The 20,810-nt window shown below is 38.4% G+C and overlaps 1 non-coding gene across 1 annotated transcript; it reads right to left on the bottom strand.

Annotated features, from left to right (window-relative positions):
* Positions 1 to 20,026: 20,026 nt before the first annotated feature.
* On the bottom strand, positions 20,027 to 20,214 carry LOC136401756 (U2 spliceosomal RNA). The gene has a single exon (XR_010750752.1). It is a non-coding gene; the product is annotated as a U2 spliceosomal RNA (small nuclear RNA).
* Between the last annotated feature and the right edge of the window lie 596 nt (positions 20,215 to 20,810).

Here is a 20,810-nt window from a genome sequence, read left to right as displayed (position 1 = left end):
TTAGTCATGACCCTGTGACCAGCAGCAGCAGTGGGAACTCTGGATTGTCTTACTAACCTTTCTTTTCCCAATTTCCCCCAGGAAGAAAGGTTCATGGGGAGCTGCTTGTGGAAACTATACAAAGACTGAAGGGCGCAAAGAGTGGGTTATTGTAGATACTGTGACTTCTTTCTCCAGCTTCTGGGAATGCTGCTGGAGGATGATCCTCAGCTGTCAGTCTTCCGCTGGGATTTCGTCAGCTGAAGAAAACTGCTTTGCCCAAGAGCGTGCCTGCTTCCCAAGATAGCTGGAATCCAGTGACCAATAAGCGTTGGAGTATAAAGGTCTCGTCCCAGTGCCTCACATGAGACATCCTGGAAGGGCTGTCCCGGCTGCACAGCTGCACGTGGGGTCAGCGGAGGCTTTGTTGAGACTGCACTTCCGCTTCACTTCTGTCTCTGTCCCAGCACACTTCCTTATCCTCTTCCCCAAGTGTTGATCCTGAAAGCACTCCTCTATACACTTCCTACACCCTAATCTCCATTTCAAGGCCTCGTTCTGTGGAAACCCAACTGGAGACAATAGAATATTTTAATATTGTTGATTAAAGAGTGTGAGCAGTCCCCTATAGAGGGAGAGATGAAACTGATGTTGTTATTTGTTCCGGGATCCGTTTCTCGCCCTTCCCCTATTCTGTTCCGTATGGCAGAAAGCTAGCTTCTGAGACTGCCTTTCCTTGGCTCCTTTGCCAGTTGTCTTCAGGTTAGGTTTGCCCAATGGGTGGGAGATTAGATGGCAGGAAGAAGTGAGTCAGAGTATTTCGATCCCTCTCTGTGCACTTGTATTTGTTCTTTGTCCCCCTGAACAGCCCATATTCTGATAGTGTCACTCCCACTGGGCAGCCTCTGCTGTGTTTCAGCCTCACGGGTTATACCAGACTCCTGAACTCACTACATGATTGTGACCCAAGCATGTTACCAACTACGATACTTGAATATACCAAAAGGATTTGTGCATGTTTAGTTCATGTCGCCCCTAGAATACTCAGCTGGTTTTTGTCAGACCGACTCACATTCATCCCAGAAGTCTCAGCTCAGGGTTTACCACCTCCTTGAAGCCTCTTCTAACCTCACACCTGCAACATGTGTTCCTTCAGAGGCCTGTGCTTACCTCTATCATATAACATGTATCGTATAATTATCATATATTTACTTGTCTGAGCAAAACGAAGACTTCCTTAAGGGCAACATTGGTCTGGTCTTTCATCTTTGTATTCTAATGCTGATATAGGGCATCTGATATGGTAGGCAATGGATAAATGTTTCTAAAATGAATAAATGACATAGAGAAGAGATAGGCTCCTGTCTGTAAAGGCAAATGTTTATGTGACATAGATTGGAAAATACAAGTTTTGGAGAAAGAATGTCATGAAATAGAGACCTCGTTTTATATTTGATAAGAACTTTGTGAACCTTGGGAAAATTACTTAATCATTCGAAGCCTCATTTCCCTTACTGATAAAATGAAAATGATAATAACACCAATTACATAGGATTGTTATAAGAATTAAAACAATATTCATAATAAGCAAGCTATCATTAAATATCATTCTCTCCTGTGGCAACCTACTGTGCAAAAAAGTTCTGAAGCTTTTCACCTGTAATTCTCATTCAGTCCTCCAAACAAACCACAAAGTTAATGGCAATTCCATAAAGATGAAAAAACAACAGCAAACTTAAGCTCACAGAATTTATTTAATTTATATAATGATACACACTGTGTTAATCAGTATAGGCTATACCAAGCTGCAGTAACAAACCAACCCTAGAATTTCAATAAATTAACAGATAAAGGTTTACTTCTTATATTCACAAAATATTTTGTGGACCCAATGGTTCTTCTCGGTACCTTCATTCCAAATTTTCTTCAGGGATCCAAGCTGCTGTTTTTGCATCTATGCCATTTTTGACAGATGGTTTCTAGTTCATTGCATCAGGGAAAAAGTGACCTGTGGGGTTGATTGCATCTTGGCTTTTAAGTGCAGCAATTGACAGACAAACATCACTTCTAACCATAGCACACATTGCTTAGGACTACTTGCATGGCTCTGCCTAACTTCAAGCAAGCTGCCAAATATGAGGAGAAATAAGGCTATTTAGTGAATAGTAAATATTTCTGCCACACCTGGCTGGTGATGTGTATGCCTTACATGCTCCAAAGCTACATTTGCCAGATAAAACACAGGACACTCAGTTAAATTTGAATTCCAAATAAATGAATTTTTTATAGGAGTATATCCCATGCAATGTTTGGAACTTACTTATAGTAAAACACTAAGCCGTATTTACCTGAAATTTAAATTTTGTTTGTTAAATCTGGCTACTTTATCCGAAGGCCATAAATTTCATTCATGACCAGAACCTGTTGCTAATCTGAAGTAGAGAATTATTGCCCCACCTAAAGGTACTTAAACATTTCTAATTAAAGGCCACATATCTGCAGGTTGAACTTCGCTAGTCACGTGGCAATTCACAACTTCAGCTACACCATATTAACTTGTATCTCCTTGACCCCATCACCAACTAAGGACTTAGCTAGCTTTCTGTGACTTATTTAAGAAGTTTGACTCTCACCTTTCCTTATTTATAAAATTAGGAGGTTTGACTAGGAAATCTTGAGCATAGCTATTCCTCATGAAATCTATTGATAGTATCCCATAACACGTATCACTTTCAGAGCAATGGGCCAGGATATTTATAAAAGCGTACCACAAATCACACTTCTGAGTACCCTTTCTCTCTCACTCAGAGCAAGCTCCTCAGGAGCCCGTGTGGTTATTCTAATGATAATGGCTGTTGTTTAAATAATTTTTTTCAATGTAGACACATATTGATTATCCTCTCTGGTGGCAAATTATTTTTCTGTGAAAGTGGATTTGAGTTTTGCAACCAGATAAAAGTTATTCACAGCCATGGCCTGTGGATAGTCAGATTAAAAAATAAACAGAAAATTAAGAAAAAGTATAGGATGGGTTAATCACATAAAAGAAACCGATTATAGTAAATCTTAAGCCACAGATTAAAAGCAGTTACTTTTAAGAAGAGACATTCAAAGCCTGACTTTGAGCGATGGTCACATCCCTGAAATAAGTGCATTGCCTCTGACTTTGAAGGACTCACACTCAACTGGATGTGGAAGTTCTGCAAGTTGGTCACAAAAAGTCACTCTTAATCAGGAAGCTTCATTGTTGTTTAAAGTTTTGGGGTTTTTTTTTTTTTAGATTTTTATTTCTTTGTTTTAGAGGGGAGAAGATAGAGAGAGAGAGAGAAGAGGGGAGGAGCAGGAAGCATCAACTCCCATATATGCCTTGACCAGGCAAGCCCGCAGTTTTAAACCAGCGACCTTAGCATTCCAGGTTAACGCTTTATCCACTGAGCCACCACAGGTCAGGCCTATTTAAAGTTTTGAAAATGCAATTTCTCATGATTAATTACCCAAATGCTCTTGAAAATGACTTTTATCCTGAGACATAGTTCCTTTCTCGTACACTTTTGAACTGTATTTAAGAAAAGAAATACGTGCCCTGGCCAGATAGCTTGATTGGTTAGAGCATTGGCCTGAAGCATGAAGGTTGCCGGTTTGATCCCCGGTCAGGGCACATATAGGAACAGACCAGTGTTCCTGTCTCTCTGTGTCTGCTTCTCTCTCTCTCCCTTCCTCTGGCTAAAATCAATAAATTTTAAAAGAAAGAAAGAAAGAAAGAAAGAAAGAAAGAAAGAAAGAAAGGAAGGAAGGAAGGAAGGAAGGAAGGAAGGAAGGAAGGAAGGAAAGAAAGAAGAAAGGAAAGAAAGAAAGAAAGAAAGAAAGAAAGAAAGAAAGAAAGAAAGAAAGAAAGAAAGAAAGAAAGAACCACCCAATCTTGATGGTACTCTATCTCCCAACAGAAGACATACATAGATATAAAGCTTTTCTTAACTTATTCATCAAATGCTTTTAAAAGTCCAAAAATTTATATTCTACATTGTAAAGATTATTTGATAATTGAAGAAAATAAAAGTGTTTCTTTTTAATGGAAAACAGTATGTTATTATTGAAGTTAAATTATTTTATACAAAAAAATGCAAAGATTTGAAAACAAAATATATCCCACAGAAATAAAACAGATAATCAAATAAAACCAAAATTACACAAGTTTTGCCACATGAGGTACATTTTATTGAAAAAACTATGGATAGAACTTACATTATCAAGGAGGACAACTCTGACAGCCATCACCATTCCTTTTTAATTTTCTCCCCAATCACCAAGTTTCTCTTCTTTTTTCTTCCCTGTCTTTATTTCTATAGAGTATACATATGTTTTTACATGGTTTGTGTACAAACATACATAATGCACATATGTTTAAGAACATTAAAAATGCAGTTCAGCCTGGCTTGTGGTGGCGCAGTGGATAAAGCGTTGATCTGGAATGCTGAGGTCGCCAGTTTGAAACCCTGGGCTTGCCTGGTCAAGGCTCGTATGACAAGTAATCAATGAACAACAAAAGTGAAGGGGAAGAAATGCAATTCAAAGTTACTCTAGAGCACAATTTAGAAATGCTTGTCTAAAAACATTTAAGTTTTACATAGCCGGAACTAACAATTTTAATTTTAGAAATTTATATTATTGAAACTGTAGTAGGTTAAGAGATCGCTCACTGAAAGCTACATCTATATCCTAATCCTCCAGAACTTGTGACTGTTATTTTATAAGAAAAAAGGGTCTTTGCAGATGTAATCTAGTTGAGGATCTTGAGATGATATCATTTTGTGAGTCCTAAATCCAATGACAAGTGCCATTATACAATTAAGGCATAGACGGATGAGGAGGAGACAATGCGACCACAGAGGCAGCTATTGGATTGACGCAGCCATAAGTTAAGGAAAGCCAACAGCCACCAGAAACCAGAAAATGCAAGGAACATTATCTCCCTTAGAATCCTAGGATTGGTGTGGCCCTGCCAGATTTAAAATTTTCAGCCTCTAGAACTATGAAAGAATAAATTTCTGTTGTTCATACCCACCATGTTTGTAGTAATTTTTTTACAGCAGACTCAGGAAACTAATGCAGAAACTATCATAAAATTAATAATAAAATCAGTGTAGTTTTATAAGATGTGTACAATAGAAAGATCATTAAAAATTATTCAATGTTAGTTAAAAGAATATATAGGAAAATAATAGTGAGAATCTATAAAGAATTCCTACTACTCAATAACAAAAAAAATTAAAATATGTACAAAGGACTTGGGCTAGATAATTCTACAAAGATTGTATACAAGTGGCCAACAACGTATAAAAAGGTGTTCAACATAACTAAGCATTGGAAAAATGCAAATCAAACCATAATAAGGTTTCACTTTACACCTATTAGAATGTCTATAATTTTTTAAAAAGCAAGAAACAAAAAATTACAAGTGTTGGCAAAGATACAGAGAAATTGAAGTCTTTATGCACTGTTGATAGGACTGTAAAATGATGTGACTGCTATTGAAAACAGAACAGTATAGCAGTTCCTCAAAAAATTAAAAATAGAATTCCTATATGATTCAGCAGTCCCACTTCTATGTTTATATCCAAAAGAATTGAAAGCAGTATCTCAAAGAGATATTTGTACTTTTACGTTCATAGTTAGCACCATTCAAGGCACCTAAGAAGTAGAAGCAACCCATACATCATTGACAGAGATATGCATAAACCAGGTGCAATCTATATATAATAAATGTTATTCAGCCTTAAAAAGGAAGGAAATCTTGTCATATGCTACAGTATAGATGAACCTTGAGGACACTATGCTAAGTGCAATAACCCAGTCACAAAATGACAAATACTGTATTATTTTATTTATCTGAGGCACCCAAAGTAGTTGAATTCATAGAAACAGAAAGTAGACTAGTGATTGCCAACGCCCAGGAGGAGGAGGAAGTGGGGAGATGTTGTCTAATGGGTATAGAATTTCAGTTTCACAAGAGGAAGAGTTCTGGAGATCAATTGCACAGCAGTGTGGATATATGGAACACTACTAAATTATAGACTTGAAAATAGTGAAGGTTTTAAAAACTTATCAAATTGTAGATTTTAAATATGTATGATTTATTGTATGTCAATTATACCTCCATAAAGCTGTTTCAAAAATACACTGGTAAATATAATTTTAGCAAGTGACTAAAAGAATACAGACTCCACAGTCAGACTGCCTTGCCTCAAATCCCAGCTCTACCTCCTACTAGGGCAATGACCTTGAGCAAGTCATGTAATAATTCTGTTCCTCATCTTTCTCTTCTGTAAAATAGAGTTTATAAAAGTACGATCTTACGAAATTTTCTTTGAATTTGATGAGTTAAACTCACAAAGCACATCGTTAGTACATTGTGCTAAATAAATGTAGTGACCTATCAATCTCACTCTTAATTTATTTTTACAAATGAATGTTAACAGAGATTACTTTTAAGTGGTTGTTCTACCAGAAATTTTAATTACTTTCTTAGCTTATTGAATTTAAAAAAATTTTCATTACATATAATTTTATGTGTAATTTTTATAATAAAAAATGAAAGATTTTTTATGAAGACAAATTAAATCATATGGTTCATCTAGTTTAGAAGTTTGTCTCTCAGTAATACTGAGCAAATGTGGGTGATTTATTATATTTTAGAAATCCTTCTAATAATTTTAGCACTATTATTGAAAAAAGACACTATTACATGTGTATGAGAAAAACAAGAGTTTATAATAACAATTTGCAACTGTTATTTAAGGTTTATAATCCTGTGAATTTTTATAGTTATATCACCAATTATAGAGTAATTTCTTAACTGTATGTAAGCTGAGTGAAAATAACCCAAATTAAATGCAAGGCTGCAGAAGTTTTTCAAGTAGATGCCTTGTTTTCCCAGTTTTGCAAAACTGGGAAAAGCCGTGGTGGACCTGGTGTTGATCCTGCTTTTCCCCTGGACAGAGTCAGTTCTGGCCTGCTCTGTCTCTCATTTCTGTGATGACGGCTATATCCAGATGCTAAATACTCAGGGGACGCTCCAGAACAGTGTTAAAGACTGAACACTTCATCCCCAAAGAATGTAACATTCCAAGAGAAACCGGACCTCCTTCTGACACTAGTAAAATCGTGAAGGTGTGTGATAAATCAAACATCAAAATGAGAGGCCACAAATTCTTAAAGGACTCACAGTGACTCCCTTCTCCTCTCTTTTCAACACAGAAACAGTCATATATTTTAAAGAGTGATAATAATAAAGCATGTAAATATACTCTAGTAGAAACAACAAAGTACGTAGTTTCAAATATAAAGTGTTACAATAAGCTATTATGCAGTTAAGAAGGCAGTTCTACATGGGAATTAGAGAATAGCTATAGATACACTGTAACTAACAAACAAAACGTGAATAATCTTAAATTAGTGGAGGGGATTTATTTTGAGAGGATGGGCAAGAATATTTTTGTCCTTAGGGTACTGGTTTCTTCCATTTTCTCTCTTTCCTTTTGTTTCTCCCTCTTTCCTTTCCTCCCTTCATTCCTTCTTTGTACAGAAATTTTCATTTCTTTACACTCATAAAACAAAAGATTTTAAAAGTACCATTTATTTGAAATATCAGCTTCCTAAAGAAAAACAAAACTTTTCAAATCTAAAATAATAAATTTTATTTTTATCAAACAAAACAAATAATGGCTTGTTTTCCAAACCAATTTGCTCATAAACTAGAATAATTGTATTTCAAACCAAAAGTATGAAAAATATTGTTTCTAAAATGACCAGTACCTAAATTTACTTTAAACCATACAAAACAATCTGCTTCAGAAAAATAGAAACAAATTATGACATGTTAGTTAAAATTTACTAAATAATAGATTTATCTTGCTAAAGCAATGTATAATTCCAAATATTCTTTTGTTTGTTTATTTCTTCTTACTTTTTACTGTGTGGCAAGTTACATGAAGTATATAGGTTAAGTATACATCTTGATGAATTTTTAAGTTAGAGCCATGATACTCTAACTCAATCAAGATAGATAAACCCTTAAAAGACAATCTTTCATTCTATTTAGGTCTGTAAATCTTCAATGAGAATCCTGTTTTAAGTGTAGGTTCCTAGATCATAGTCCTGGGGAGTCAGTATCAATACCTCTGGGACAGGGTCCCTGAGACTGAATATGAAGAAAGCACTGTCATCCAGAGAAATTGCCCACAAAGGAAGCCTAATCTGACTCATAACTCTAGATGTTCCATTACTCTCAGGATAATTTTATTGGAAAATCTAAATGCTTTTCTATGAAGGAAGAATATACATGACATTTGCTGCCTTCAAGTAATTTTAAGTTTTGGTGTCATTTTCTCCTTTCTTGAACCAGAGTCCTCCTAAATAAAGTTTCCACCAGTTTATGGCTAAATGAAAATTAAAGTGCCTAGTGAGTTTTCATAAAAGGTAAATGTATTTCAGGGTTGTTTTTTATTTTGAGATTATGTTCTTTTTACTTCTGGGATTTTGAAATGCCTTTTATTTTATTAAATCATTCCCCAGTAAAATAGTTTTGTTTTTTTTTAATTTAGAAAAATAAGGACTTAAAAAATCTCTGTTGTTCTCTACATTTCAAAAATCTGTGCTATGGAGACTTCTGCTCTTGAAATTTGACTGCCACCAGGTGAGGCAGAGAGACACAGCCTGCACAACTTAAAAGGAAGGAGTATTTTCTCTGCCAGAGTTGTCTAATTTGATGAAAAATTTCTACTGCTCCACAAAATGACATTGGGATATTTTCTCTCCTTATATAAGTACCATATCCTTTCTGTAGAAAACTTTCAAATAATGGGAAGACACAAAACCACCAAACCATTGTTCATATAGTGATTTATTTTTTCCAGTATTTTTAAGGCATAATTTTTAACAAGAATATATATATATATACACACACACACACACATATACACACACATATATATATACACACATAACCACCTGATATTTTTCTGCGACATCTTCCATCACTAAAAATCCTTTCAATGTAGTTTTGTCTGTAGATCGTTCTCTTCTATGAAAGCATCCTAATTTAATTACTCCACGTTGAAATTTTAAACAGAAGTTGTTTCCACTTTAAAATAATATAAATAACACTACAGTGAGAAAATTTTAACACATTTAAAAACTTCATTTTAAAATATTTCTTTAAGATAGTTAGAAGCATGACATTGATATTAGCATTTTTAGGTACATTGTGATTCAGTTATCTATTAATGCATAACAAAAAACTCCAGAACTTCGTGGCTTAAAATCACAACCATTTATTATTCATGTGCATAGTATTGGCTGGGTTCACTTATGCCACTGTGTTAGGCTGAAAGTTTGACTGAGACTGAAGTGTCTAAGATGGCTTCACTTGTGTGTCTGGTGCCTTCACTGGAGCAGTTGGAATATTTGGGGGCTGGTTTGGCCTCTCTCTCCATAGTCACCAGTCATTCAGTAGTCCAGCCTGTACTTATTCATATGGCAGCTGGATCCCATGAGAGTGAAAGAGAAAGCTGCCAGGCTTCTTAAGACTCAAACCTAGAAGAAAAAGCAAGTCATGACACCAGATCAGATTTACGAGGAAGAGAAATAGACTCCACTTTTTAATGGAGGAGCTACAAAATCACATTGCAGAAGAACACATTGGTGGGCAATACTGTTGTGGCCATCTTTGGAAACAATTGACCATGTGTTGCCATATTCTTATTTTTTTAAAGCATCAATTTATAAGAAAAAGTATATGCAAAATATACCTCTGTCAGACTGGCATGGGTTAAAAAGAGTCAGCAAGAATATGTAGCAACAACTTTCATACGTCCTTGATGAGACTGTTATATTGAATGCCTACTTTAAAAAATAGTTTGGTGTTAACTGACAAAGTTCACAGGTATATATCTCCCCCCCCCCCAAAGGTATATATCTTGAAGAGATGGGTGCAGAGATTGAGCAGAATAAATGTATAAGAAGGTTCAGGCCCTGGCTGGTTGGCTTAGTGGATAGAGCATTGGCCCGGCATGTGGACGTCCCAAGTCAGGGCACACAAGAGAGGCAACCATCTGCGTCTCTCCCCCTTCCCCTCTCTCCCTCTTCGGCTCCCACAACTAGTGGCTTAATTGGTCAAGCGCCACCCTGGGTGCCGAGGATAGCTCAGTTGGTCCAAGCGTGTCAGCCTCAGGTGCTAAAAATAGTTGATTCAGGCATCAGTCCAAGACAGGGTTGCCCAGTGGACTCTGGTTGAGGTGCATGAGGGAGTCTTCTAACTATCTCCCCTCCTCTACTTAAAAAAAGGTTTAAAGCAGCATCATTCATAGTTCATTACAGCCCCAAATCAAAAACAACCCTAAAGTTTACTGACTCTAGAATAAATTTGAAGAAATGTGGAACGTTATAGAGCAGTGGTAGTGAACCTGGTTCCTACCGCCCACTAGTGGGCATTCCAGCTTTCATGGTGGGCGGTAGTGGAGCAACCAAAGTATAAATAAAAAGATAGATTTAACTATAGTAAGTTTTATAAAGATTTATTCTGCCAAACTTAGCAAAAATCCAACATAAAGTACTTGGTAAGTAATTATTATTATATGCTTTAACTTGCTGCAACTCTGCTTTATAAATTTTATAAAGTAAAGTTACTTCCCTACTTTATAAATCACCATTACTGTGGAACCAGTGGGCGGTTAGAAAATTTTACTACTAACAGAGATACAAAAGTGGGTGGTAGGTATAAAAATTTTGACTACCCCTGTTATAGAGCAATGAAAGTAAACAAACTATATACTCTGCTACATGAGTGAATCCTTTAAATATAATGTTGAATATAAAATACAAGTCACAAAAGGATGCATACAATGTGAATTAACAAATAAGCAAAACTATTTAGGGATGGATAATATAAGTAATATAACTATAAAGAAGAGCAGAGAAATATTTACCATATGAAAGGTAAGTGTGAGCTTGCCCTGGTAAGTAGGGAGGAGGATGGAGAGGAGCAGGCAGAGGAAAGAGCATAACTGGGTGATAAGAAGGAGCTGGCTGAATTTGAGGAACTTGAAGCCAGTAGGCAGAAGGATAAACAGGAATTTATGTGCCAATTTAAGGGTTTTCAACCTTCATATTAGAGCAATGAAAAGCCATTGACTGGTTTTAAGCAGAGGGCAATATGATCAGGTTTTCATTTCAAGGGCTAATTTTTTTCTTGTTTATGTAAACTAGATTAAGGAAAGTCAATGCCCTGGCCAGATGGCTCGGTTGGTTAGAATGTTGTCCCAAAATGGAGAGGTTACAGGTTCGACCCCCGGTCAGGGCACCTACAGAAACAAATTGATGTTTCTGTCTTCCTCCCTTCTCTCTCTCTCTCTGAAATCAATAAAAAAAATTAATAATAAAAATAAATAAAATCAAGTGTGGATACAGGAATATAATTAGTAATCTATTTTAAATTACTTCAGTTGAGAAATGACATGGCTTCCACTGGTGCAATGACAGTGGATAAAAGAGAGAAATGGACAGATTAGAGATAGGCTTGAAAGGTGGAATTGGTAAGACTTTGATGTTTGGGGAGTTTAAAAAACACAATGAGTTAGCGTGACTTCTACTATCTGGCATGATCAACAAGGTGCCAATGATCAAGAAAGGGACCAGCAGAGGAGAGCCAGATCTTGATTTTGGATTCCCAACAGACACACAAGTGTTGATGCTACCAAAGCAGATGAATGAGTGATGGGAAGCTCAGAAGAAGTGCCTGAGCCAGAGAGAGAAAGTTGATACATTTTTTCCTTCTGTTTTTTTTTTTATAAATTTTTATTAATTTTAATGGGGTGACATCAATAAATCAGGGTACATATGTTCAAAGAAAACATCTCCAGGTTATTTTGTCATTCAATTATGTTGCATACCCATCACCCAAAGTCAGATTGTCCTCTGTCACCTTCTATCTGGTTTTCTTTGTGCCCCTTCCCCTCCCTTCCCCTCTCCCTCCCTCTCCTCACCCCCCATAACCACCAAACTCTTGTCCATGTCTCTAAGTCTCGTTTTTATGTCCCACCTATGTATGGAATCATGCAGTTCTTAGTTTTTTCTGATTTACTTATTTCACTCCATATAATGTTATCAAGATCCATCCATTTTGTTGTAAATGATCAGATGTTAGCATTTCTTATGGTTGAGTAGTATTCCATAGTGTATATGTGCCACATCTTCTTTATCCAGTCATCTATTGAAGGGCTTTTTGGTTGTTTGATGTCTTGGCCACTGTGAACAATGCTGCAATGAACATGGGGCTACATATATAAAGGAAGGCCTATTAGATTATCATCAGATTTCTCAACAGAAACTCTACAAGCTAGAAGAGAATGGACCCCAATATTTAAAGTTCTGAAAGAGAGGAACTTTCAGCCAAGAACACTATACCCATCAAAGCTATCCTTCAAATACGAAAGAGAAATAAAAACATTCACAGATACAGAAAAGATGAGGGAATTTATCATCAGAAAACCCTCACTCCAGGAAATACTAAAGGGGGTTTTGCAACCAGATACAAAGAACAAAACAAAACAAAACCACAAGTAAAAGCTTCACCAAGAACACAATAAAACCAAATTTAAACTGTGACAACAAAAACAAGAAAAGGGGGGGAGAGGACGGAGATTAACAGTAGCAAAGGACCATGGAGTGCAGATGCACTCATAAGATACTTTTTTAAATGTACCATGACCATAAATAAAATAAGGCAAACCCTGGCCAGTTGGCTCAGTGGTAGAGCATCAGCCCAGCCTGTGGATGTCCTGGGTTTGATTCCCTTCAAGGGCACACAGGAGAAGTGCCCATCTGCTTCTCCACCCCTCCCCCTCTCACTTCTCTTTCTCTTCCCCTCCTGCAGTCAAGGCTCAGTTAGAATGAGTTGACCCCCGCCCTTCCCGGTCACTGAGGATGGCTCCATGCCTCCTCCTCAGGTGATAAAGAAAAGCTGGCTACTGAGCAATGGAGGAACACCCCAGATGGGCAGAGGATCGCCCCCGAGTGGGCTTGCTGGTGGATCCTGGTCAGGCACATGCAGGAGTCTGTCTCTGCCTCCTTTTCACTCATTGAATAAAATAAAATAGTAAAATAAAATAGGGCAGAGGTGAGGTACCAAGATCAGATAAAATGACCTACAGAAAACAAAAAACAATGACCTACGGAAAGAAAAATAAAAAACAACAGGTGGAAGCAAGAAACAGTAAAAATGTTAATTTATCTACTTGCAAACCACTGTACATAATGTGAAGGCAAAAAGGTGAGTAAGATATGGTTCCTAGTTTACTTTCAATGGAGGAGACAAACATATTAGCGAATCTTATATATTTCACTGATTTATGACAAGAAATACAAGATGCTGTGAGATACCAGAGGAGGGCCATTAGGTCTGGAAAGTCAAATGAGAATTAGTCAGAAGAAGGAAGGTGGGAAAGACACTTCAGGCAGAAGCAATAAGATGCTCAGGAGCACTGAGTCTTGAGACAATATCATGTATATGTATCCTTACTAGCAGTTCAACAATATTCATATACAGGGTTCAAATGTCACCCAACAGGAGATCAGACAAAAGGGAGAGAAAGACCCCGGTTATGGTGGGTCTTGCATGCCCTGCAAGGAGTTTGGGATTTATACCTCAGGAACAGGTTAGGCAGATGACTTAAACCAAGCATGGACAGCGAGGGAAAGCTGAACAGAGCAGAAATGGTCAGGAAAGAAGGTGCTAGGTGTACAGGGAGTTTTGAAAGGGGTAAAGAAGGGCAATGCGTTTAATAAGTACTGTATTTAGGACCGTTCTTTAATTCAAAAACCCTGTGTGGAACATCCTATTTTCTGAGTTGAAGATTTTCCTCAGCTTTAAATGCATTTGACAGGGATTCAAGAGAGACTAAGGAAGCCTAGGTTTTAAATCTCTAAAGTCTTACAAAACAAAAGGCAAAAACAAGCAAATAACTACAAAAAACACAGCGACTATATGGTGAAGCTAAAACGCCTGGGCAACCTTTACAACAAAGCGAGGGGACCCCAAAATACAGGTGGGGGAGGCCAATCCCCCAATAGTCACAAATTCTCAGGGTCCTTCCTGGAGGAAGAAGGTAGCCAGCGGGCGGCAGATGTATAAAGCCCAGGCCCAGCGACAGCCGCGGCCGGGTGCGGGCGGGTGCGGGCGGGTGCGGGCGGGTGCGGGCAGGTGCGGGCAGGCACGTTCCGCAGTGGGGATCCGCAATCCAGGCTCAGCGGAGGCCAGCGCTCAGCCCGCATCGGAGCAAGAGCTTCGCCTCTCTGGCCTGGCGAGGCTCCAGCCCCTCACACTTGTAGAGCTCCCCCACCTCGCCTACCCTCTCGCCCCCCTCCACCCGTAACTCCAAAGCAGTAACTCTGAACTGAGACACGACCCCACACTGTGGAGGAGAAGCTTCGAGGAGAGAAAATCTCAGCAGCACTTGTACAACTGGAGCGAAGTAAAGAAGAAGTCCCGGGGGTTGGAAACAGGACCGGGAATCCCCGAGCGCCAGCCACCAGGGTTTCGACCACTACACAAAAACAACAGAAGAGGGAGCATGCTGAAGTTAGAAAAGCACACTTTCTCCACCCACCTCCCCGTAAAAAGTTCCGAAGAAAAACTAATTTCCAATAGAAATGAGCATGAATGGAGCGTCGAGCAAAAATCCCATACACAATTACTACGAAAAAAGAAAGACAAAAAAAGATTAAGGAGCAAACTAATATCCCTACAGACAAGGAAAGCAGGTCAGGAAGATATGCTCACAAAACAGCCCCACATGGTAACCTACTATCAAGCCTAAAGGACATGAAGAAGATGAATCGAGGTGGGAAAGGACATCATAAGTCAATTAGAAAAGCTCAGCGTGGAAGTGACAGAACTCAGAAAAGAATTAGAAGTAAAAGAAAAAATCATTTCAGAAACGAGGATGAAACCAAAAGGTAGATAAGAGCAAATAAACACCATGCCCCCTAAAAACTACAGAAAGTGAAAAAGAGGAATTTTGAAGTTATTTTTAAAGAAATTATTTTTAAAATCACAAAGAAATGAAGAATGGGCAAGTGCAGCTTGTACACAGACCTTTTCTAGCTGCTGCAGATGGGTCTCTGCTTTTTATCTGTTGCTGCTTTGCAGCCTTTCTCTTGGGCATCTTTGTATCTTGTGTCCCTACTCAGTTTTTGTCATATGACAGGTACAGAATACTTCTGTTAAATAAATAGTGTTAGACTCCAGTAACAACTCCCTTGTCTCTTCAGGACTCAGAGAAGCCTTCAAAGGTAAGAATACAACTAAACCAGGTCCGTTCCTTCACTGGCATTGAGTTTTAATTTTCCATTGTCATTTAGGAGGATAAAAAAAGAAGCTCTCCTTTGCACAGATCAAATACTAGATGTCATGGACTCATTCATGTTGTTTCCATTTTCAACAGTCTACTTCCCCTTCTGCCCATTTTATCCTAGCGTATAAGTTTCTTTTTTCTATCATATAAGAAATTTTCAGGACATATACATAGTCTTTTGGCCTAAATCACATATAGTAATTCATTCAAAGCAAATAGTTGTTATGCAGCAGTTAGCGGGCAGTAATGAACAAGACCACAGATTACGTGCCTTCACAAAATTACCCTAAGGTGAGAAAGATGTAAACCAGTAAAAAATATGAACAAGATCATTATAAACTGGGACCAGCACTGGAAGGGAAATAAACAAGGTGATGAAATGGGGGAAGCTATTTTAGACAGCAAAATCAGCGAACACTTTTCTAACCATATCCACAGTTTCGTATCATCTGGTTAGTTTGATAATGTTAAAATTTTCACGTGCTTTTCCATGAATCCCAGTTGTTATTCTTCTTTGGGGCTACCTACAGGCCCTCTTTCCCTTTTCTTTATTTACTCCAAAATGTATGAGGGTATAGAAAGAAATATACCCCATTCCTGACCTTGTAGAAGTCATAGTTTAGTGGGAGAGACAGACATATAAACAGATAACTATACACAGTGTGACAAAGGGTATTGCATAGGTGTGAACACTGTTCCTCTTCTTCCTAATTAACTCTTCTGCATTGGGCCTCTGCAGTCCCTGGAAAATCCTGTTTTCCTGTTTAGGTTCCAGACTTAAATTCTGCCTGGCTCCCTACACCATCTCAATATTTATTTTCTAATTTTTGGCGAGACTAGAAGAAACTTGACTTGCATAGATCTTAGCATTGGCTTGAGATACTAACTTAAAGTAACATGGAAAATTTATTTTAAAATGCCTTTCTTAAAAAGCCCATATTTTTTTCACATCAAAATTTTTAAGTAAGTGCTAAATAAGATTTTTAGCCAGATAATTGAAGCTGGTTGTCAACACACAAGAGAATGTGTTCAAATAATAACTGTTATTGTTAGAAATCTGGACTGCATTTCAGTATCACTGTATTTCTACTAGTATATTAACCAACCACGTTGGTCTGGTAATCAGGCAGTGAGTGTTTGCTTGGACTGCAGGAATTTTAAAGACGGATAACACAGACACAGAATATTATATAAAAGACACAGAGAATTAGAAGTATTTGAACAGATACCTAGATATTTTATGTTCTGAAATGGCTAGTTGTTTATATTAGCTTGTCCACTCTTGGACTCACCACAATTCTTTCAGATTCCTCTCAGATACTCCCAACTATTGGGAATTGCTGCCCTCCCCCAAAGAGAGGAGTAACCACATGCCAGGTCCTAGCATTGGGGACAGATGAGAAAGAGCAGTGATGATTCCCTCTGTCCACTATGCTTCACTTCACATATTACAAGGTCCCAGAATGAATAGAGTAGAATTAGCTGTCAATCCTAGCTGTATATGAGGTGATAAGTGAAGGAAGAAGGGGATTTAAGTCTTCTGAAGGCGCCTTCTCTCTGTGCGATTCTTTCATGAGGATGACAGCAGGACTGAGGCTTCTGGAAATTCTCACACAAGTGTGAGGTGGAGTTCCAATAACGTCCATCCAGAGCAAGACCATAAGGTCAGGAAAAAGTCACTTACTAAAGATATACACTCCAAGAAGCAATAATTATTTTGAAAAAAAAGAAAAAAACTTAGCAAACACTTCGATGTAAGGAGTGTCTGTGCTTTCTGTGTAATTAAAGCACTCCATTCATACCTCCTGCATATCTCTGTCATTGCACTTACTACACTGCAGTATAATTGGTTTGCATCTGTCCCTTCTGCCTCACTGGGAGTTTTCTTATGTGGGAACAGCATCTTAGTTATTTTCTTAACCTCAGAATATAACAGTGTCTGGCACAGAATAGGGAGGGAATAAATATGTGTTGAATAAAAAAAACTGGAAATATAACTAAAGAAGGCAGACATCCTAAAATGCAATAAACAGTTGGGGTGTGACACACAATATAGAGTACAGAGATGTGCTGTGGATTTGGGCACCTGAAACCTATATAATTATGCTAACCAGTGTCATCACAATAAATTATATTTAAAAATAAACAATAAACCTGACAGGTGGTGGTACAGTGGATAGAGCATTGACCTGGGACGCTGAGGACCCAGGTTCAAAACCCTGAGGTCACTTGGCTTGAGTGCTGGCTCATATGGCTTGAGCACAAGTCTCATCAGCTTGAGGGCAGGTTCACCAGCTTGAGCCCAAAGATTGATGGCTTGAGCCCAAAGTTGCTGGTTTGAGCCCAAAGTTGCTGGCTTGAGCAAGGAAGGGGTCACTGGTTCAGTTGGAGTCCCCTGGTCAAGGCACATATGAGAAGCAATCAATGAATAAGCAAAGTGACGCAACTAAGAGTTGATGCTTCTCATCTCTTTCTTCCCATATATCTGTCTGTCTCTCTCTTTCTCACTAAAAAAAAAAAAAAGAAAGAAAGATAAAGAAAAACAATAAAAAATGCAATAGGCATCTCCATGCAGAAATGTATATAAAAAGGACGATGGATTAAAAATAATGTTATTTAGTGTTATTTAGAAATACCTAAGTAATCTAATCAGACATGAGCAGTCTAAAAATCTATCTACTACAGTAGATTATTGCAAAATATGGATTAATTTCTTTCAAGAATGTGTAAGTCTGAATATGCGGGCTCTAGGAACATTTATTCATTTCTAGAGCATTTCTTGAGTTCTTGTTATATGCCAGGAACTAAGATAGGAATGATAGGAATTGGGTCTATAAACACAGATATTCATCGTCCTACTCAATATGTTTAGTCTAGTAGGAGGAAACATGTTTTCAAAAAATGGGTTCAAATATTACAGGCCCTGAGATAAGTGTGTTACCAGCAGAGAGAGGCCAGAGGGAGTGATTACTTCAGATATGCTCTGCTAATGGGAAACAAAGAATAGGGAAGATGATGTTTCATCTTGGTCTTAGAAGTGAAAAGGTGGTCAATGGGGTGGGAGGGGGCAGGGGGCATTTTAGACTGAAGAGCTGTTGGAGAACAAGTGAACAAGTGAGTTGGGTGACCTGTATGAGCAGCGCTTAGTGTGGAAGGGGCATAGGGTTCTGGAGAGAGAATGCTCTAAAGTACTTTACATAGTGTGTTAAGAACTTTTTGCTTTACACCATATGAAACAGGAAGTGCCAAGTACATTAGTTTGCAAGGGCAGCCATAATGAAGTATAACAAATCTGGTGGATTAAACAATAGAAATTTATTTTCTCATGATTCTGGAGGCTACAACTCCAAGATCAAGGTGTTTACAGAGCTGTTCCTTCCAAGGCCTCTCTTTTTGACTTATAGATGGCCATCTTCTTCTTGCGTCTTCACATGGCATTTCCTCTGTATGTGTTTGTGCCCTAATCGTCTCTTACTATTAGGACACCAATCATATTGAATTACAGCCCACGTGATGACCTCAGTCTAACTTAAATACCTCTTAAAAGACCCTATCTCCAAATATACTGCTCACAAAAATTAAGTGATATTTCAAAATGAATATGAAGTGATAAAATATTCTCTAATGTTTGGGAGCAGTATAGTTGCATTCTAAGTAAGGTACTAGGGTTTAAGAACTGCAACATATGAATTCTGCGGGTGGGGCACAATTCAACTCATAACAGGCTTAGATGTGCATTTAGATCACCCAGGCAGCAGGGTGGGGGACAGGGAGGCAGGAGCAGAACCTGGGACAGGGAGACCCTTTGGCAGACTACTACCGTTGTCTATGTGAGAAATGATGATCAGAGTATGAACCAGAAAGATGGAGGAGTGTACTGAAAGATGATGTTAAAACAGCTGCCATTACAGCTGGCCTGCAGGATAGAATTCAACCTCTTCAGCAGAGCCCACAGCACCCTTTACAATGAACCCTAATGCAGATTCATGTCTTGCTATTTGACATTACACATGCTACTGTCTAGGCACAGAAGCCTTCTCAGTCTCCTATGATACCACCCTTTTCTCAGGGCTGGGCTTGCTCTTCTCTCTGTGTGAAAGATTCTTTCCCCTTTTCTTAGGCAGCTGAACATCTATTCAGGTAAAGGTAGTTAGGTGTTGTTGCCTTCCCTGTGAAGCTCAAAATTTTTCCCATAGCAAGTCACTTGCTCCCTTAAACTCCTTAGAAGCACTATGTGCACAGACTCTCTTAGATTGGCTTATGATAATTTAACCCCCTCCCCCCACTCCTCGCTTTTTTTTTTTTTTAACTATCTGCTTGGGTCAACCTCAAGGGGAGAGCAAAGTAAAGAAGACTGGCATCACCTGGGATAGGGTGTGATGAGATTGGTCCCAGTGGCTGCACACAGGTCAGCGGACTCATGGCGGCAGTGCAGAAGGGATGCCTCATCTGCTCACTCATCCCAGGGACTCTTGAGTCTGGCTACTTCACTTCCAGCCCTGGCCCTGCTGTTGGAACCACTGCAAACTGCTTGACCTTCAGCGTGCATCGCTCACTCCATGAGGTGAGATGGTTTCAAAGGACTGGACACAAGTTATCTAGCTCGCGGGATCCTCTTTGTACTACTGGTTTTGTCCCCAAGGCGGTGAACCATTTCTGGAGGTACCACAATACTGGGTTGATGCCGCATGGACGGAACAAGCTCCTAATCCATCTCCCTGCTCCAAAAATCCTTTTACTACATGGTTCTCAGGTAGAGGATGTATCAGGTGTTAAACTGATAAGAACAGATGACTACTCAATCTTCGCCAAAAAGGTGAGAGGCACTGATTATTTTACTTTTTACATGCTTGCCACCCCCCACTGAACTGTATACTCCCTGTGGGCTGCAATTAATTTCCTTATTTATTTCTCCAGAACCTGAGATAGTGGTCAGCAAATGGACAGCATATAATAATACTCAATGAATGTATGAGAATCAAAGTCCTCACCTGATACCACAGTGATACTACCAGGTGAACCCTTGCCTGTCCTTCCAATGTAATCTCTCTTTTAAACTAAAACACTAGGAAGAGACTAAAGCAAAGAGTCAAATTTTCCACATGCAGGCTAAATCTCTCTTATAAAAAGAAACAAGATATTTTCACAAACCAGCAAGGAAAATTCCAGAGGAAAAGCCAGGCAAATCAGCAGAGTTTCCAATCTGTCACCACTTTAAACCATCTTGTAAATCACTTCTAGTTTAATTTTAAAAGACAAAACACCACTGTCTTCATGTCTTTTTCTTTTAAGAATTTAATGCGAGGCTTCCATTGCCTATCTGATCAAATCCAAGTTTTCCAGTCTGGTTTTGAAGACCTTCCACAGCCTGGCTTCATTTCATCTATACAATACACTGTCCAGGCAAGTATTGGACCTACCTTC

The sequence above is a fragment of the Saccopteryx leptura genome, chromosome 3 (genome assembly GCF_036850995.1).
Source record: "Saccopteryx leptura isolate mSacLep1 chromosome 3, mSacLep1_pri_phased_curated, whole genome shotgun sequence".
NCBI classification, from domain to species: Eukaryota; Metazoa; Chordata; class Mammalia; order Chiroptera; family Emballonuridae; genus Saccopteryx; species Saccopteryx leptura.
The sequence above is the reverse complement of the archived record's forward strand: the minus strand, read 5'-3'. Positions and strand labels throughout refer to the sequence as shown.